Genomic DNA, 21,048 nt, shown 5'->3' with positions numbered 1-21,048 from the left:
GGGGGAAATTCTTTTTACACTCATTTTTATTTATACATGCAATTTTTAACCCACAATCCCACACACACACAAAGGGCTCATAGACATGCAAATATGGAGAGAGATGGTAGAGTGATGGGCAGCCCCGAAGAAGCGCCCTGCAAGCAATTGGGGGGTTTGGTGCCTTGCTCAAGGGGCCCCTCAGCAGTGCCCAGGAGATCAATAAAGAAATGGCAAAAACTTGGCGAAAACTTTATTTCATCATCCAGGATATTTATTGTTATGAGGAACCTGGTTAGAACTGCAGGAAACACAAACCCTGAACTTAGGGATGACATCAGTAATGACTATTTCTCTGGTGTCGTGTCAGTGAGCTGCAACTAGAATGACTAAATGTTTGGACTGTCTTCAATGTGTGGATTTATTGTGTGAAATGTCTTTTCTCACTGGCTTCTCCTCCATGATGAGAAGACGCTCTCATCTCCTCCGTCATGTGACACACTGAGGGGTTTTCTGTGGCACTTTGTGGTGGAAACAGCAAGTGATCACTCCTGAGAGTCCAGGTGAAAAAGAGAATCACAACTTTAGAAAGACTTTAGTCAGTCGTAGGTGTTTGTTTTTTCTTTGTGGACTTGGAATAGGCTTAAATACTCTTTGTGTGGATTCTTTGAAAGGCTCTTTGTGTGGATTTCTTGAAAGACTCTTTGTGTTATTCTTTTGGCCTCTTGTGTTTGGATTTGTGTTTTTTGTTCATTCTCATGTTTCCTCTCATTCTTCATGTTGTCTCCTTTCCTGTTTTATTTTGAAGCCACTTTCCTTGTGTCTCTTACTTGTTTTACTTCCTTTCTTTTTCCTGTTCCCCTTGTTAGTGTCCTCAGCTGTCCTCATGTGTTTCACCTGTCCAATGATCCCTGCTGCCTCACTTGTTCCCTTCTTCTGTGTCAGTTCAGGATCTGTTGGGGTGAGTTTTTGTTTCCTCGAGTTGTTCCTGTGGTATTTGAACTTGGTTCCACACTGGAACCAGGTGGACACACTACACAGCACCAGTGGAATACTGGGTCTGGACTCAGCAGATTGTTTTTCAAGTAGAGGTATTTTCCCCTGTGTTGGAGTCTTCACTTGTTTCTTTGCGTTCACTCGTCTCAAACCATGTTTGTGGGATATCTCAGAACATGTTGGATGAATATTTTCTCAATGAGGGATTCAGAAGCAGGTTAGAGGTCTGGAAACGGTTTTGATATCCCATCCTCAACATGCACAATGACCTCATTCTCAAACTGCCTTCTGTAGCTTTTCTGAACGTACAAGTGAGAGATCAGGTTCACTCTTTGCAATCAACACGGCACCTCACAGCATGATTTCTACAGGGAAGTGTTTTCACTGCTTTTTAATATTAGGCACTGATGTCAGCCAGGCTCTAAGTTTCTAATTGTCTTACAAAGTATGTCTGTAAAAATGTCTAGGATGGTCTATTTAAACTGCCTAATTCAAACTGCTACAGATTTAAATTAGTTTTTTTTTTTTAAATATGGTTAGAAACTGTGTGGCATGGTGGTGCAGTGGAGAGCACTCACAGTAATAAGGTTACTGGTATGAATCCTGGTTGGGCTGTGGTCTTTGTATGGAGTTTGCATGTTCTCTCTAGCTGCTCTGGCTTCCTCCCACAGTCCAAAGACTCATACCTGTCATACACTAAAATTAGTGGGTATACTTTTCTCATTGCCCACACAAGAGGTTGATTTTCTATTCATATTTCCCCCCATGAGTCATGTTTGACGCCATAAATGTGGCGGACACTAAGGAGCTTGCGCCTCTCGTTTTCTTGCCAGTGTAGAAGAAAAAAAACTTTGTCCCTATAAGATAAAAAAAAAAAAAAAGTTGGTACATTCATGTTTTTTTTTACCTGCCATCTGCTCTATCATCCGTTTGTCATGTTTCCAATCTGAGCTGGAGCCAATAAAACCTGTCGATTGTGTTCCTATTGCAGACAAAAGCTAAATATTAGTGGGTTTTCTGATTAGAGGACAAGAAGACATGCAGACTGGGGTTCCGTTAATTGAAGACTCTAAATTGCACGTACTTGTGAATGGTTTCTTATGTAAACTCTGCGACACGCTGGCCTCTTGCCCAGTGTTTGCTGGGGCTGGCTCCCCGCCATGACCCTTACAGGATGTGTGGTACAGATAACTGATGGTTCAACTGAGCTGAGATGAGGGTTGGACAGCATGAAGGACAGAAACGATGAAGACTGTCAACACAGCTGAAAATAAACGACCAAGGTTTGTATCCTGCATTTAGGAGTAAAAATAGAACTGTGATTTTTGTATAACACTTCCATCAAGGTCAGCTCCAGCTCCTTCAGCACCACAAGTCCTCCCTTTGGACATACTTGATATGAACATAGCTTTCTTTCTTTGCTTTGGATTGGCTGTGGTTAAATTAGAACGCCCACATCCTCTGACAGGTGACGGGGTTTGGGACCGGTGGTTCAGGTGTCATGGACAAGTCAAGTGCACGTAGAGGAAGTAGGTGACGCTGCCTAATTAAAATGTTTCTGGCAAGCGCTTTGGTTTCCTGGCCTGAAATGAGAACTGTTGGCTGCATCTGCCGCTCGTGAGGAATGTCACAGGAGGAGCTCTGTTCCACTTTCACCCCCGCCATGACTCATACTCTGTAGACTTCATCTCCATATTGTAGTTGTTGTTTTTTCAAACCCCCCCCTCCTCTCGGTTTGCCTCGCAGAGAAACAAACCCATGCAGCCAATTACTGCGCTGAGAGCCACAGTGGGAGTCCGTGGCTGAATGTGAGAAGCTGAGACGAAGCCGGACAGAGGGGCTGACTCTGTAGGGGGATACGCTCGGGTGGGCGGGTGGGTTTCCTCCAGTGATGCGCATGAGTCATCGTCCCCACGGCGACTGGGCCTCTGACATCACAGCAGCCTTATCAGAGGAGGAAAAGCAATTCCTCACGAATGCCCTTCACTGGTTGATTGAGGAGCGAGCGGGGAGGAGGGGGCTCATGGCAAAACAAATTATGCATGACGTCTCTCAGGAGACGGGCGGTATGAAGTCAAGGCCTGAGGTGTGTTGTAATTCTGAGATGAGGAGGCAGGTGTGTGTCAGTGTGACAGACGGGGAGAGTAATTGTAGTTGCAGGGAGAGGGACTGGTCTGGAGGCCGGTCAGGATAAGAACAGGCTCCCTGTCTCCTGAGCCTCTGTGGGGTTAGTCATACTCTCTGGATGAGGAGACGCAGCAGGCACAAATCAAGCCCCCTCCCTCGCCTCACGTACACTCAACTCAGTCCTCAACACGACACAATGTGAAAAGGCCTTGATGGGACTTTTGCTCATTGTGACCTGTGAGTCACCGGACAAACAGAAATCAAGAGTCTTCACACGACGTGCTCGGTGGCAGCTTGTTAACCTTCAATTAGCTCCAGGAGACAAATCGCATGAATGTTTAGTAACTGTTGACTCTGACTGCCAGAAATTTACTTTGATACCTATTTTAGCTCCCTGCAGACATTTAGTTCTGCTTTTTTAAAATTGTAATCCACAGGAATAAATCGCTTGGCTCACGTTTATTCTGTCTCGTCTTTCTCGTACAGAAAGTCCTAATCTTATTTGCTCTTCAATAAATGTGATTTTCAGAAAATTGGGCATCTTGTTGAGGTGTTCAGGGAGGCACGGAGCCGCTTAATAACACAACCACTGCCCCCTGTTAAACTCCCATAAATACATGTCCTGTTCAGCAGGTGGAGACGCCTGAGGGGCCGGGTGGAGCTGTGGTCACTGTTTGAAGGAAGAAAGAGATCAAATACACAAATTTAAACACATGCAAATTATTTTTCTTGTCTCCTTCAGGGAGATTTACGAACATGTCAGGTTTATTTTTGAAAGTAACTCAAGTATTTTCTTTGTGACGACAGAGGCACCAGGTCCAGGAACATTAACCCTCCAAGTTACTTACACTGACAAATTCTGATTGAGAATAAAATGTGTGTGTTTTTATCCAACTGTGTGTGTTTTCTTTTTTATCCAACTGTGTGTGTTTTCTCCAGGTAACTGTCTTCCAGGCCTTTTAGGCACACACAGATGATTAAGAAGTGGCAGCTGCTTCAGTGTTATCAGTGAAAACCCATCCGAAGCTCATTTACAGTGGGATCGTAGCTGCTGCACATAATTAGATCACTCACCAATTTAATACCCCGCACAGAAATGATCACGCATCACTTTCATTCATGAAGTCGTGCTTCATCAAGACCACTGTTCTCTGGTTATTATTCTCCTCTGAAACATTGTTAGATTGTTGCAGAAGAATGAGGAATGAATGTGTGTGAGTCACGATTGCAGACATATGCAGACCGCAGAATATGCTTTTTAAGAGCAATTTCATAAAAGAAAAGAGCTGCTTGTTGTGGTGGTGATTATTGTTGTATGACTTGGTTTACACTTCCTGTGCATTTCCAGATATTGAAAGTGTTTTTTTTCATTTTTGTCTGCATTTGACAGATTACTGTGGAGACTGACAGGATCCCTGGGTAGAGAGCAAAGGGGACGACATGAGCTAAAGGTCACTAGACATGGCACAGCATGATAGACCATGACCCTGTGGGATGCAGGGACACCCAAGAACTAGAATTCTTTCTACTGTAAGTGAGTCATTTATTTTTTTCAGGAAAGTGTCCATACCAAATTTTGCACAGCCCAAACATGACATGACACAAACATGACAAACAAGTGTAGTGGCAGAATCACAGCAAACGAGCAGACGCATCTTCATACATAATATTAAACTTCATTTTCAAGTTAAAAATGAAATCGAAAGCCAATAATAAAAAACAATTTAGACTGTTTCAGTCATACAATTAAAGCACAATCCTTCTCATCATGTTCGAGTCATTAACTTGTTTAGACTTTACTGTTGTATATTTGTGTTTTATTGTTGGCTGCGTATAAAATATAGGGTATAAAAAATTTCAGTTTTATACCATTGGAGCAGCTCTACAAAATGGCAAACTCACTAAATAGTGGACGACAGTATATTCTGCCTGCATCCCAAGTGTGATGTGCATTTCATTTTCAACCTCTCCCAGATCACAGTCGTCTTTTTCCCATGTGCTGCTTCTATCTGAGGACCACGTGTCTATAAAGTGGAAAAAACAAATAACGTGGGCCTAAATTAAATAATTGCATTATTACCTTGATGTGATTTGTGTCTGTTCGCTGCCAACTGAGATTTCCTTTCTTTGATGTTGAATTTTAATGAGAATGTGTGTTTAATGAACTGTGTGAGTCTACAGCCACTGTGTTTCACCACATGGAGAGGTGCGTGTGTGTGTGTGTGTCCTGGAGACGCTGCTGTAAGTAGGAACTCCCACAGTGCTGGTTCTGACTAACTTTGGCAGGAGTTTATATGTCTGTCTGTCTGTGGACAGATGTTGTCACCGTGATTGTATCAAAATTGCATAAGATGCATTCACAGGTGTAAGAGTTAGTAACACTACTGAATGCATGTGTAATAATATAGTAATGTCTTCTGGGTATTCTTTTAAACATGGCTTAGTATCTACTGATTTCATGGATGTTGTGGCTGGTTTTGCATTTCTTTTCTTGTTGCATTATGGAGACCTCATCGTTATAGTTATACAATAATAAACACAATGTTAATATTGTACATCGTGTGTGTGTGTGTGTGTGTGTCAGACAGTCAAGTGGTTTTATCTACAGTATGACTAACAACCAGCACTCGCTATACCTGTCTGTCTGCGTCACAGTGGGATTGATGGACATCCATGACCAATCGTGTTCCTGTGTGGTTAAGGTCTTTGTCTGCCACCCCCCCCTCCTTTCTCTAAACTCCCCACCTCCCTCTCTGTTATGCAGAACGCTCTCTTTAGATGTGCTCAATGCAAAATGGGAAGTAGCACTTTGCTGATGGAATTATGTGTCTTTTCCACTACACACACACACACACACACCTAAAAAGAAAGATAATAGCCCCTGACACATTTAGCTGACACACACTTCCATTACGCTGAATCGGTCACGATGTCACCTGCCGCAGTGACAGGCTGTCCATGTTGAACACTTAAGGTTAGCTGTGCTGTGTTTATTTTGTCAGGCTGTCATTACAGTGACGTAAGGACTGTTTGTCCACTTCTCTTTATCTTTTAATATGTATTCACCTCATACCCTCCCCCTCTCTTTCTCTCTTTCATCTCTGTCTATCTGTGTGCGTTCCGACCTGTCACAGTCCGTGGCCGCTGGAGAGGTGACGAATGGACGGCTTTTGGAAAAAGGCCGCAGGGATCCGTCCTCCTTGCTTCACTGGTCCTTGAATGTCTCCTCTCTCAAAGCCCTCATCACTCCTCGTACACGACGGATGAATGGGTGACAGTGAAGCATTGCAGTGAGTGGGGGTGTGCATAGTACATTATGACTGGGCAGGCCAGGAAACTCTTTATTAAATATATATAGGTCTAACAAATCAGAAGGCTTGAGTGGGGAGCCTGTGTCAAGCTAACCATCGGTCTGGAGCGCAGTGCTGAGAGTTTTTTAGACGAGAGGAAACAAAAGGCTTCTGTAACAGAGGACAGCTTTGACTTGACAAACAACTAGAATGATAGAGTGGGTACTTCTTAGCTTAGCTCCTGTAAGATAAAAGGAAGAAAGACATCAGATCATCTTTACATAATCTCATCAACTCAGAGATCTCTTTACCATACATGTCGGAGGACTGCCACATTTTTTACATCAAGATCAAAATTCATTTTACGAGAAATTTTGCAAAAAAATGTTGTATGATACCTTATTTTACGACGAACAATTAGTGCCATGTTGAAGAATTTTTTTTCGGGAATAAAGTAATATTAGGCTACATGTCATGTTAGAGGGGGAATATAAGCTCAGCCAGTCACCTGCTTTAAAATTATGAATGTAGTGTAAGTTTAACAAATAAATTCTATATTGGCAAATGGTCATCACACAATCAGGCTTTCATGAGTATCTGGACTTTGAAAAGACTCTGCAAGAAACTGTCTATTCTGAAGAGAGAACCACAAGAGTCTTCTGTGGAGGAGGAAATGTTTTGTTGATGGGCGACTGTATATTGTTGGTGACTTCTGTGTGATACTCAATGGCGTCTCATATTTTCACATTATGGAAGACAAGAATTTGGATCCAGACGGAGTGAAACTTTGGCGAGCTAGTGTTGTCCTTGCCGCTAATCTCCAAAAGAAAATTCTTCTCAAAAAATCAATTTTTATTATCATGAAATTTCATATTTTTTCTCATTCTATTGTGATTTAATCCTTGTCTATGTATTTGTCCTAGTAATGTTATTAGATTGTTAAGGAAATTGATATTTTTTACTCTCTTACTTATTTACTCTGACTCCAAACAACATCTTCGTCGTGAGATGGTAACATTTGTATAGAGGATATTTCAGTTTTATTTCTAGATAGTAGGAGGAGGTGGAGACCATAGGTGGAGACTCCTCGTCCATCTTTATACACAGTCTATAGTTCAGACACTGTGATTCATATCTGCTAACTACCCACATCTTCCTGCTCATTTCAAACAGAAGTGAGTTTTTTTTTATTCAAATCACATTAAAAGGCTGATTTACTGAACATTTCTGGGATGATAGAGCACTGCTGCCTCACACCTGGTTCTTCTGAGTCACCTGGAGTGCACCTGGTCTGTTTTTATGAAAGAAGAACACACCTCTGTGTTGGTGGGACAGGCAGTGAGCGCACCACGGTCTGATTATGACGGAAAATATGTCGGTGCCCAGACAGGTACACATCATGGAAAGTGTCAGCAGCTTATCACCAGCAGGCATCTGACTCTGAGTGTGTGTCTCTGTTTGTGAAGGAGTCAGAGACAATGGAAAGAGTCACATTACACAGATATGATGATGATAGTAATAATCCATACAGCTGATAAAATGTGGAAGTGTGGAGGAAATAAAAGAGAAAGAGGAGGCTGATGAGTCATCAGTGGTGTCGGTATGTATGACAAGACACAGCATCAGCCCAGTCATGTCGACATCATCCCCCCCTCTCTCTCTTCCTCTGGCAGTGTCTCTCTGTCTCTCTCACAGGCGTTAATCTGGGCTCTCAGAACCGCCACGTGATGTGAAGGTGGGATCTGTGTGTCTGCTTTGTGTCCACAGCAGAGCCAAGTACACACAGCGAGGCCATGTGTGTCCATGATGTACCATATTTACCCACTGTACTGATTTATTCACTGTTGGGTTCAGGTTCTGCGATTTGTGAGCCTTAGTAAACACTGTTTCTCATTTATCTTCTCATCTGCCTCTTACTTTACACAGAGGATGAAGGAAGCTGCAGGAATGTTTCCATCCTCTGTTGTCTCCCAGTCAGTGAAGGTTCCTGCCTTCACCGGCTTCATCGCAGCTCCGACCCCTCAATTAACATATCTGCAGATGACTGGTGCGATGGCAGAGATGACGCTCTTGCGAGAATAATGACTAACTCCTCTTCTGCGCCCTTAATCCTCATGGATTGGCTATAATACTTATGCACGCACAATGATAATTGCTATACTACACCACTAGCATCACTCCACCACCACCAACCGTTTAGATTAGAGGAGGAAGAATTGGAGTGGAATTCATTTTCTTTGTGTCATGTCGGTTCAAGCTTGTTACTTTGTGTGTGCACACTTGTGTGGGTTTGCATTTGCATTGAGTGTCTCAGACATTCCTTTGTTACGTTCTTTATCCTGCGACCAGTGTCTCCTACCGCACGATAATAACACGAGTAAAGCTGCCACCGGTCCAATCAGACATGTGACTGTGACGTTGTAAGATCTGCTACGCCTGACACAGCGGCATCATTCACACCTTATCATATCACACACAGCCGCTAATGAGAACTCTCCAAGGCAACAGCCTTTGTGATGGAGTCATTTTTCGCTGTATCAGCCTCTCATCTGCTCTCTGTGCCTGCCTTGATTCGTGTGGGGCTTCGACTGTGGTCAACAGGAAATGAGGAGGGGGTGAATCACACTGGGATCACTCCATTGTTATCACCACACATCTTAATGAAGCCTTTGTGACAAGACTTGATGTGTTTCCTAAAGTCTCCAGCAGGACAGGAAGAGTGACCTCTTTATCAGTCCTCTTTTTGTCTTGACTTTTTATATGATTTTCATCTCTCCTTCTGGAGCACTCTCACACTTTCCAATAACTTTTCTATTTCAGAGTGTGACCGTGCATGTGTTACAGTAAAGCTCATCTTGCTTTGAAGGACATTTAGGACATTTTCACCTCATTTTTATAGCATCAAATAATTATTTAAAATCAAACTTACCTGACGCTTGGAGACGCTTGGACATAAGTGTGAGAAGAACCAACTAAATTGACATCTTTGAGACAAAACATTATTTTGGTCAATGTTCCATCCACTAACAGAGGGGCAGGGTCTATGACCTATACTGCAGCCAGTCACCAGGGCACGAGCAAGACGCTTTGGCTTCACTTTTTAGGAGCCGTCATGTGATCCATCTTTCTAAACAGTCTGTGGTAATATATCAGAGCTGGCACTGGAGATTGTTGTGACCCATTAGAAATTAGCTTCATTTCTATTGCGCCATGTTAATTTGACATCTGGACATTCTATGCTGCCAGTTTTTGAACAGACAAGCTAATGAACCAACTGTACAGACATTAGCTGCGTGATAACCGACTACAAACAGATCTGCCATCCGTGCCTGTGTATCTCCCACCAGTCTTTTTTTTTCTCCTGGTTTCTTTGAAGGCGATTCATAAAGCTGAGGAAGCCGTACATGTGCAGAAATGCATCACTGTATTTGCATCTGTCCATTGAGCCTGTATACACTCACACTTTGAAATCCACTTATTCCTTATATCTATGCTTTTGTCCGTTTAAACAACACTTTAGGGTAAAACCTCTCATCATACAAGGCTAACATAGTCATTATTACACATTAAAAACATACATTATATAATGGATAGATTAAAAGTATTACTCCCTCTATGTATGTACCACAGAATTACACAAAAATATACTACACTTATATTAGTGGCGCCTTGACAACAGACCATAAAACTAACATATGATGTTCTTCTGCTGAAGTGAAGCTTACTAACGCTATCTTAACATTAAATATATGCCCCTATATGCCTACTGGCTGTGTGAAAATTATATTTTTTTACACATTTATTTATATTTAAGTTATTTCAGAGTGTCATGTTCATTTTCCCTCCAGTCATTCAAGATCAGTTTTTACAAAGAGGCATTTCAGAAAATGTGTCCAATCAAAATAAGTCATTTGTGTGTTTGTGTAAATCCACTGTATCACATAAAAAAATACAGTATAGATTTACATTCACACACAACTTTCAGATGGGTTTAACACCTTTTTTGGCTACAACAGCAGTAGAGAGAGATGTCAGAATAAGCGAGCCAATTAGAGCCAGTGACTGTCTGTTTCTCCTCAGGCAGCCAATCTGAAGCTGGGTTTGGCACAAGCCATCTCAGCAGGGGGTGTTTTGACTTTGGGGGAAGTTTATCTTACGAGTGATGAAAAAGCGTTGGGTGAGGAGAGATGAAGAGTGAAGTGGGGTTTGTAGTCCACAGCCGGTAATGCTCGGAGCTTGTGATTTTGGCAGGTCAGTCCAGTGGGTCACCTCCTGTTACGACAAACCAATTAAGTGTGGTGGTTCACCGTGCCATCCCAGTCTCCAGCAGTCTGCCTCCTTTAACTGCTGGTTGTGTGTGTACTTGTACAGATGTCTTTGTGACCATTCTGAGCAGAGAACCCAGGGAGTGAGGACATTTTGGCTTGCCCTCAGTTTCTGACCCACTTGGCTGTTTGAGGGTTCAGACTTGTGTTAGGGGGTTAGGCATTTAGTTGTGATGGTTAGGGTTAGTGTAAGGGACTAGGGAATACATCATGCCAATAAGTGTCCTCACTAAGATAGAAGAACAAACGTGTGTGTATATGTGTGTATATGTATTACTACAGTTGAGTGGACACATTTAGATCGAAATTGTGTGTGTGTGTGTGTGTGTGTGTGTGTGTGTGTGTGTGTGTGTGTGTGTGTGTGTGTGTGTGTGTGTGTGTGTGTGTGTGTCTTCATGTGCATAAGTGTGTTTTAACAAAAGATTTTGAGTCAATACATGATAATACAATATTTAAAAGCATCATCTTGTGCGTGTGTTTCTTTTCTTCTGCTTCTATCTGTCTGTCTGTCTGAATGTGTGCTATTACCTACAGGCTTGTCATAGTCTAGTTTTCTCTTTCTCTTCATCCATCTGTCTTGTTCTCTCTTTCATTGTATTGTGTGTTTATATCTTTAAGCCTTTTTCTATCTCTCTCTCTCGCCTCCTCTGTGTGTGCGCCTGTGTGTGTCTCAGTGCGTCATGATTACAATGTAAGCACAACTCATGATATACAGTCTTAGACGTCACCAAATTGACCTTTAAACACAATAAGTTGTTATGACATTGAACATAAATCGGAGTTTTAAAGGTCTGTTTGATTCTGTTAAAATACTGAGGACTGCCCTTTAAAATGATAAATACGTCATCAAAAAAAATCTTATTTGATCTGATGAACTTATTTTGCACCTTTAACATGATGTGTGTGTTTCTTTTTTGTGTGTGGTGTGAAGAAAATATCTCACAATCTGTTTGAATCGTCCTGCTGCCTTAAGTCGATATTCAGCGACATGTTTGGAGAAACGTTTTCTAGAGTCAAATTAAGAGGCAGGATGTTGATGCCTTTGCTGGACTTGTCATTACACTTACACACGTATGAACGGTGACGCAGCGGGCAGGTGTCCCACAGTGATGTCCCTGATGAGTTTGCGTCAAGCAAAGCGAAGCAGACAAAGGAGGAGGTTGTTGTGCTGTCTGACGCTGGATGTTTGATATATCGGTGAAGTGATTTACTCCAAAGAGAAATGACCCTCGCTCTCAGCAAAATGCACTGCAATATTTATAGCACAGAATCATATTTTCATGATACTCCACCTTTTCATCCTCAATATTTAAATGTAGCTTCATTTTAGCTGTTTGCTTCTTAGCTGTTTTGAATGATTACTTGGGGGAAATGTTGTTGATGCCTGAATTGGCAGCAACAATTCTGATTAGTCTAAAAATTCAAAGAGGTCTGGTATTGTCCTCACTGACGACTGTTTACCAGGTTGTATAAATGACCAGTCATTTCCAGGCTTTAGAAAATGGCGACACTTTCTACCTCCATAATTACCTAGTTACTTGGATACGTCAACAATAAGAAACCAGCCACAAAAATAGTGACACGCTTGTATGAGCTCCATTGCAGCTGTGCAGGGTGGCGTGAGTCAACTTACATAGACACCTCACATTTGCTTGACACAATAACATAAATATGCAGTTGTTGTGAAAATGGCACATGCAGATTAGTTAGTCACTACTGACTGGACAGAGCAAAACAAAACACAGGTGAAAACTCCACTGGAAACACAAGCTAGCCAATGTGCAAACAATATTCGGCTGATGAATAGAAACAAGATGGCAGAGAAGGAACAATTTTAGAACCCATGTATACAGCATGGCCTTTGTGCCCTGTCCCAATTCACCCATTAGCCCGACCATGAACTGGGTTTCAGGGATCTTAAATGTGCCACATCCTCGTGTGTGTACATTCTTCCCTGATGTTTCAACACATTAGTTTGTTCAGTGCACATTCCTGTGAAATTACTTTAACCATCATTTACTACGGTATGTAACTGCACAACCAGTGTTATTGTTTTGGTGCTTGCATGTGTTCCAAGTCTTGTGCAATGATTAAAAGCCACGCAGGTCACATAACAGCGATACTTTAGCAATAACAAGCCGTAATTGGGTCTTTTTGGGTTCAGAAAAAGTGTTTGGGGGGGGGTCAAAAATTATGTTTGACATCATGAAAATCTTAAGGATCGTAGTTGTTATCACCGAATTATTGATACTAGTGACATACTCAAAATGTCCCTGGCTAGAGTCACAAGTTTCCATGTTTGCTTCCCAAAAAAAAAGAATATTCGTTTCACAGGTTGCAAATGATCATGACTCAAGGTTGTCGAGGCTTCGCGTGATCTGAGCCGTGCCTGTTGTGATGTGCGTCATCCACAAACCTATCGAAGCCTCATGCAGTTCATGTATTGACAGAGAGGCAGGAATCAGACCCGCGTGTGCATAGAAACACACACACACAAACATACACACCTCCTCAGCCCCTTCCCTCATAAACACACACGGCAGCCCTCCGTCTCACCTACACAGACACTTTAACACACACACACATGGATGTGAAGTAGTCTCAACTACAGGTAGAGCAGGGAGTGTGACTAGTGGTGTATGATTCAGCCATTAGCACTCTCTCTCTCTTTGTCTTCGCCCAACTCACGCTGCCAACTTTACGTAGCTTTACATGATGATACAGCTCCCAGCTAGGAGCTCAAAATAACACCCCGCCCTTTACCTCCCACTGTTCCGCCCCCTGGTGGGAGGTTGCGAAGCAGTGGTGGTGATGACTGTGGCCTTAACCGAGCTGCAAGGAGGGGTTGTGATAAAACGTTTCCTCAGCAGGAGAGAGCTGTGTTTCAGTTTGAGTCATCAGGAGGCCTGAGGGAGAGGGATGGTGCCTGTGGTTGTCAGGGCAGGTAGTCGGTGTTGCCAAAGACGGCATCGAACAGGAAACACATCGGAATCTAAGGGTGTGTGTGTCTGACACACAGTGACTGGCTGCTTTGATCTGATGTTGTCGTTGGAGCAGTAATGATTAATGCTTATTACAGGGATCACTACATCTGCGGAGAGGCCGTATGTTTAAATCTTGTGTTTTACTTTCTGAATAATAATAATAGTATTCTAGTGTCCACAGGGCTCTGAGCAGGATGCGCTTTATCATCAGGGTTCACACTAGGGTCTATGCATGTACCCTCTAATTGGTTGCTCTGTGCAGTCAGTAGACACAGCTACGTGCACTCCTCCAAGTGGATTCCATGCAGACTTGAAAGAAGTATAAGGAGAATAACTACATGTCTGCAGCGTCCACAGCTGTTAATGTGTGCATCCCATAGACTGTAAATCACTTGCATCCGCAACGGAGTGTAACTGAGGCCTAACTTTCATGGAGTTTGATTGTCCAGAGCTAGAGAGGAGGGGGAGGTTCATCTTCAAGTCAAAACAAATCACCTTGTTGCATTTTTACATAATCATATCTTGTTTTAGCCTCAACTAATTGGAATTTTAAGATGACATGAAGTAAGTAGTTATTTGTTGTTAATACAGTAAAACTAAAATGTAAAATCTTGAAGAATGGAAAAGTAAAGTTACAACAACTTTCTTATACAATTTCAGCTCTTTTGTCAAATGATGACGTTGTTCTCATTTTCCCCCTTAAAGTGGCCCTGATACTCGTATCTGGCCCATTAATTGACGAGAGAGAACATTACACCTCTTTTAATAGCAGACGTAGATGAGAAAGCCACAGGGCTAACCCTGTAATATCCACACTACTGACACTACAAAACAACGTGCAGGCTCAGCAGGGTGTCATGTGTCACACGACAAAATAAAGTTTACCAAAAAACACAAACTGTAGCTGACTCTCTGGGAAGGAATGCGCACCCACAAGTCAGCGGGTGTGACAGGATGAATATTTGATGGTTGGTTTGTGCATAAACAAGGGCCACGTCTAGAATGTTTGAGGATATCACTCCTCCTCTGTCAACTGATTCAATACACAAACATCATCACATCACTTATCCGACTCAACAAATTATTCAGGTGAGAATCTATTAATGTGCACGTAATGGAAATACATGTGGAATATAAGTATGTGTTGTGTTTTTGTCAATACCAGAGCGATTACAGTTTGAAAAGCCAATGATAATAAAATATTAAGAACAGGTTATTAGAGCAGTCATGGGGAAGTAAGGTAATTCTGCAGCACAGAGCTGTCACGGCTGAGTCACAGCTCGCAGCCTCGCCTCTGAGAAGCACTCCCTGTGTTTTTAACAAAGGTGTCATCGTTCCTGCCTGCAGGCTATGAAAGTAAATGCCTTGTGTGAAACTAAACTGAAGACATCAATTCCTAGTGTTTATTTAACATTAAATATCAGCAGGGCTCATGCTTGCATTTTAGGAAATATTGAGCTGCCCTCTGGACAATGCAAGTGTCTGAGTGAGAGGCTCCGCAGTCTCTCTGGCCATGCCCCCTAGTATAGTCCGCGGAATGTCAGAATTAAAAGATCCGAGACCACAGCAGGACATCCTCTGCCAGTGAGTGTGTTGATGATGTCCCTAAAGCATTGGCAAATGACAAACTTAAGAAAAACAAACTAACAAAAACAATATAAATATGTCAGAATGAAAAAGCGCTACAAGACACGAGAAATGACAAGAAAAATGTCAGAAGAGTCTGTGGTGATAAGAGCAACAAAAAGTGATCTCTGCAGGTACGTCCTGCCTCTGCCTGCTGCAGCACCCCTCATGTGAAGGGTGGTTAGCTTAGCTTAGCACACGGATTGGAAAAAGAGAGACAGCACATTAGATGCATTTTAACACATTTCCTGTGATTAATTCACACATTGTTTATATATTATAAACCTGACAGTGCAAATTTTCCCACTACAGCGATACTGCAGCTCTTATTTTTTCAGACCAGATCGATTTTCCCAAGGTTTCGCTTCCGTCATGGACACATGTAACCAATCAGAGTGCATGTTGTTCACAACTGCACATTTAAATGCACACAGGAGGGACTGTTTACAAACAGGGCCTTCCTCAAATTAAAAACTAATAATAATAAAGAAATAAACTATTATTTAACCCCTGACTCCCTCGACTGATCAGTTCTCTGAAATGACTCCTCTGCTTCTACAAACTAGGGGCCAGCTGTTGCAGCAGTTCTTCAAAATGTCCTGATGCGGCTGGGGTACAATTTATACTCCAGATTTAAGCAAAGAAAGTTTCCAAAGCCTTTTTCAGGGACATGTCCGTTCAGTTGCATCTAGATTTCGCTTCTTTTCACAACAACAGGAAAAACCCCTGAACATTTAGGTGGAGGGTGGCACAGCATGCATGAGGCAGGACATAATGTATCAATTCAGCTGCGGAAATCACATGTTTTTGTTTACAGTACATCGATACCAGGTGTCCGTCCTTATCACGAGAAAACTCTCAACTCTTGTCTTTCCAAGATGGTTTCTTCTTCTTTGGCATCTTCTACATGTTTGACACCTCTTTTTCATCTTGATATACTGTATTTGTATGCTTCCAATTTTGCATCTGTTGTATGTTACCCTTTAAAGGTACAGTGTGTAGAATTTTGTGATTTCTATTGTTTAAATTGCATGTTGCAGCTGAACATGCCTCACCTCACCCACTCGTTCCAAACATGAAAAAGAACCTCTGGTAGCCTTCAGTTGTCATAAAAACTCAAAAGGTGTTTAGTTTGTCCAGTCTGGACTAATGTAAAAAAACGTGGCGTCCTCCGTAGAGAGGACCCCCTCGATGTAAATATAAAGTATTTAAATATAAAGGGTCTTTTCTGGGGTAAAGAAAACTACAATTCATACAATTTAGATGAAACAAACTAATGAAAACATCATGAGGATTATTCTACATTAAATTTCTGACAATAGTTCCTTTTCACCTAAATCTTACACACTGGACCTTTAAATATATTTGCAAAATCACATTGCCGTTAAATCTGAATGCTCAGGTGAGAAACTTGCATTTCCTTGTCATTTATTTGGATCAACACTGATGTGCAAGTTAAAAACCAACTACCATCACCTCTAAAGACTGGAGAGCAAAATATTTTTGTATTCAAAAAACTATACCCCCTAAAAAACAAGAAAAACACAGATGGAGGAAAAGGGACTTGAAGGTGGTTTCCACTGGGTGTTTCACGTTCCAACTTGTGTTTCCTTGGACTTGACGTCTTCATGTTTTCCAGGGAACACCGGTTTTACATTTTAAGACAGAACTTATTTCAAATGAAAGTGACACATGGCAACACCTGTTAGTTTCCACAGTGTAACCACATCCTCTCTTCTTGTTGGCCAATCTGCTGTTCAGTACTTCTTCCTGTTCCAGCTGCATTCACACATCCAGAGTAAACATTTCATGGTGCACAATGAAATACATTAAATCATGTTCCCTGTCAAAGTGGAGCATCAGCCAGCTCTTATTCTGATCAGCACTTCTGTCCAGATGGGCTCCCACTTGTGCAGTTCATCAGCCTGTCATCATCACTCTCTCTGACACTAGACCCCCTTATCTTCATCATCATCCTTTAAGATCACACCTAGTTAAACAGCCAGTTTGGCCGCGTACACAAACAGTGCGCCGTCCTCCCGCCCGGCGGCTGTGCATGACGTGAACTGAGCTCTTGGCTCGGGGGCTGCATCCTGCTGGGAGGAAGCAGAAGCCAGAGCAGTGGAGGAACAGACTGGGCAAGATTACTCTCTGTTGTCTGTATCTGAAGCCTGTTTGTGCAGGATGTTGGTGGGTAAACAGGGGGAATCGGGGGCCTGGAGTGTTGGGCCCAGATACCACCCACCCCGTCTGCTTCCTTCCCCCCAGGATCCAGACACTTTGACAGCGTGTGTTCACCATGTCACAGAAGATGCAAATCAAAGACGCGTTGGAAATAAATACAATTGACAACACTACATAAAGGATATTCTTCTGCATGTGTTCAATATGGTTGACAATACACACTATTTAGACATCACACTGATATCCATAGCCGGTGACAGTACCTTAATACAACTGTCAACAAATTTCCTTTTTTGCATTTTATTCTTATCGTTTTATTTAAATAAAAAGGCAGAACCCAGAATCTCTGTGTGAAATCTATGAAACTTTACTCATGAGAAGAAAGAACTAAAGGACACTGATCATATATGTAGGAAATTACGTTGTGTTGAGATCAAATTCAAGACGCGATATTGTTGACTTTGGGGTTCAAGGGTTTTTCTAAACTTTCCTGCAGACAGTTAAGATAAGAAGATCAATATCACTCACATGCTTGTCTTAGAGTCGCTTAGCTTAGCTTAGCTTAGCTTTGGACATAGAGGCAGTGGAGTTTGGAAGTATGAATGAGAAATCATGTACTGGTTTAGTATGTTGCACTCAAATACACCTTGTGTGAAATATGTGAATCATAACAGAGCATGTACCATGACACAGCACGGCATGAAAGGTACAATGTAAAAAAAAGTTTGATTGATTGATCTTTTGATGTCATGATACATTTGTAATCATGGAAATATTCTATTATAAAAATGTATACACCTATTTCCACGCTCATACCACATATTTGTCCAAAGCGTCACCACTCCGTCAGAAACACTCACCCAGACTCGTGACTGCTCCTGTGACGCTCTGCTGCACTTTGCATATTTAAGTGATTTTAACCTACACAAGAGAGCTACTGTAAATGTGGGTGGAAACAATACCAAGGAACAAAGAATTACATATGCTGGGCGTGTGAGGTAACACGCTGACGTGTCTAATATCTCAAACAAAGAAATGTGCAACGGAGTTCACACTTATTTCCTATTCACAGTTTTAAAAACATCATTCATGCTGACAGGCCCTGAGCTTGACTTGATGACTCATACACACCCTGTGGTGATAAGATACATCAGCTGGTTGCTGTTCGACTGCCACTGACCGAATCCACTGAAGTGCAGGCAATGCACCTTTTGTATCTCAGGACGTTTTAGCTCTGATCAGCAGTAAAGCTAGAGAAAGAGGAAAGTAGGAAACTGGATGGCCTCACTGTCCAGGTCTGAAAATAATTAATAGAAAGTTGGATTAGCATCCGTGAGGCTTTTTTAACAGCAACATTTAGCGAAACATTAACCCTTCAATGACCAAAGTGAAGCAGATCAGGCTAAAAGATGCCTGTTTGAACTGGGTGTCACCAAAATAACACACTTTGCAAAGTCAAATCCCAACGCTGGTTAAGTAAGGTCACAATCATTTCATTTATCCATGCAACTGGCTGCATAGCTAAACCTTTACAATCCAGCCTCAAACCTCCGGACCAAACTCCCTCCATTTCCTAACCCTGTGTCACTTCCCAGAATAGGGACAGGAAGAATACGCTGGAAAGGAAACTGTTCCCTTCAACATGCCCAAACACTGTCTACAGCAGTGTTTGGATGACCTTTCTAATCAGGACTGTTAGTGCTGAATCCACTGTTTAGTTCTACACATGTTAAGTCCTGCACTCATTTATCCTATGAACCCAGTAAAGTATGTGGGAGCACAAGTGAAACCTTTATCATGGTTAGTTTTGTTTTACTATCACACAAACATGCCTTATGTTACTATGTAAAAAGATATAAAGGCATTTCAAAGGTTTCAATTCAGTACCACTGTTCTGCCATAAATTCTACATCTACGACATTATATAAATATTTGAATTCAATTGTGTTGTTTATTAACGACATAGTCAAAGATGGTGCAGTGCTGCACTACATTAGAGGGTCTGTATTTATATAGCACTTTTCTAGTTTAACCACTCAAAGCACTTTACAGCACAGCCATCAGGGGCAATTTGCGCAGTTCAGTATCTTGCCCTGACCACTCATTGTGCCCAAATATGTAATTGACTCCTCTAAGGCAGTGAACACCAGGGGGCCTCATAAATGCAGATGTTATGGAACAATTGTACTGGATTGCCTTGAAACTGTACCTGTGTACTTAATAAAATGGACAGAAGTTATTTGTACTGTATGTCAGTGAATAGTGTAAGGCCTTTATAGTCGATTTAATTTATGACTAATTTATGTATTTTATTAAATATATTATTTATTTTTTTAAATCGTAATGCAGCAACCTAAGTCTATTGATTATGTGTGTGTTGTAAGTCTATTGAAAACATTGTCACCTTAATTAAAGGAAAAGATGTTGGGCTATAGGTGGCCACACTTTTCTAACACAAATAAATGTGATTATTTTGATCTCAGCTGTGTTGATTTTGAACAGTCAGTTATTTAAATCTCACCTTATTATATGGAACTGCAACACACTCAAAAAACTCCAAAGTCCAGATTTCGGTCACACTGTCCATAGTTTGATTAGCTTTTTCTGGACGTCCATGTTTGAGTATCAGTCTAAACCAAAGTTCTCACGTCAGTTTTAATTTTAGTTCATGATTGAAACATTGGTTTTGCTTCCATATGTTAAAAACAGACTGTACCAAAAGAGCGTCACATTGAAACAGGAACCGCTTTAACCATCGTCATCTCCATATATTTTCACGCTATCACAGTGTCACCACATTCTCACACAGCCGCTCCCACTGACACCGGGATCACACTTAAAACACAGCAATCAGCTCAGTGAAATCTCATCGAGACTTCAGACGCTCATCAACACTGAGGTCATCGGAATCATTACCACATTCACTATGGCAGCTGCTAATAAGAGAACGCAGGCGGGTGGTGGCGTGGCGCTGACTCATCGAGTGATGCCCGACCCCCACACTCAGAGAGAGTGGATGCTACCTAAAGCAAAACTTTGTGTGTGCGAGTGACAGAGGAGAGACAGATAGCCAATTAACTTCTACATTTTGACGTCATTCGGTAAATGGCACAGTCTAATGAGGAGGAGTGCTCAGCAGGTGAAGTCGACATTATGGGATGGGGTAAAGTCACTGAGCAGGAGCGTTATTGGCCACTCCTCTGACTCATTCATTTTGTTCATAAACATCTTTCAAACATTGCACTGTGACTTGTGTATGTGGAGGCTCTTTCCTCTAATCACCTCCGTCACATATTAGTCAACCTGGAAGTCACATTAGTGTCTTTTGGTGTGAATGTGTTTATTTGTGAATGGGTATGACTCTGTGTGTGTCAACCTCGTCTCCTACTCAATATGCAGCGATTTATATTCAGTGGCAACATTGAGTATCAAAACAGGAAGTAGTATGACGTTAAGATATTGTATTGAACAGACATGATGGTTGGGGAAATTTTGTCATAATAGGGTGCTTGCCATTACACTCCAAAACGACATATG

The sequence above is a fragment of the Paralichthys olivaceus genome, chromosome 8, assembly GCF_024713975.1.
Source record: "Paralichthys olivaceus isolate ysfri-2021 chromosome 8, ASM2471397v2, whole genome shotgun sequence".
Taxonomy (NCBI): domain Eukaryota; kingdom Metazoa; phylum Chordata; class Actinopteri; order Pleuronectiformes; family Paralichthyidae; genus Paralichthys; species Paralichthys olivaceus.
The sequence above is the reverse complement of the archived record's forward strand: the minus strand, read 5'-3'. Positions refer to the sequence as shown.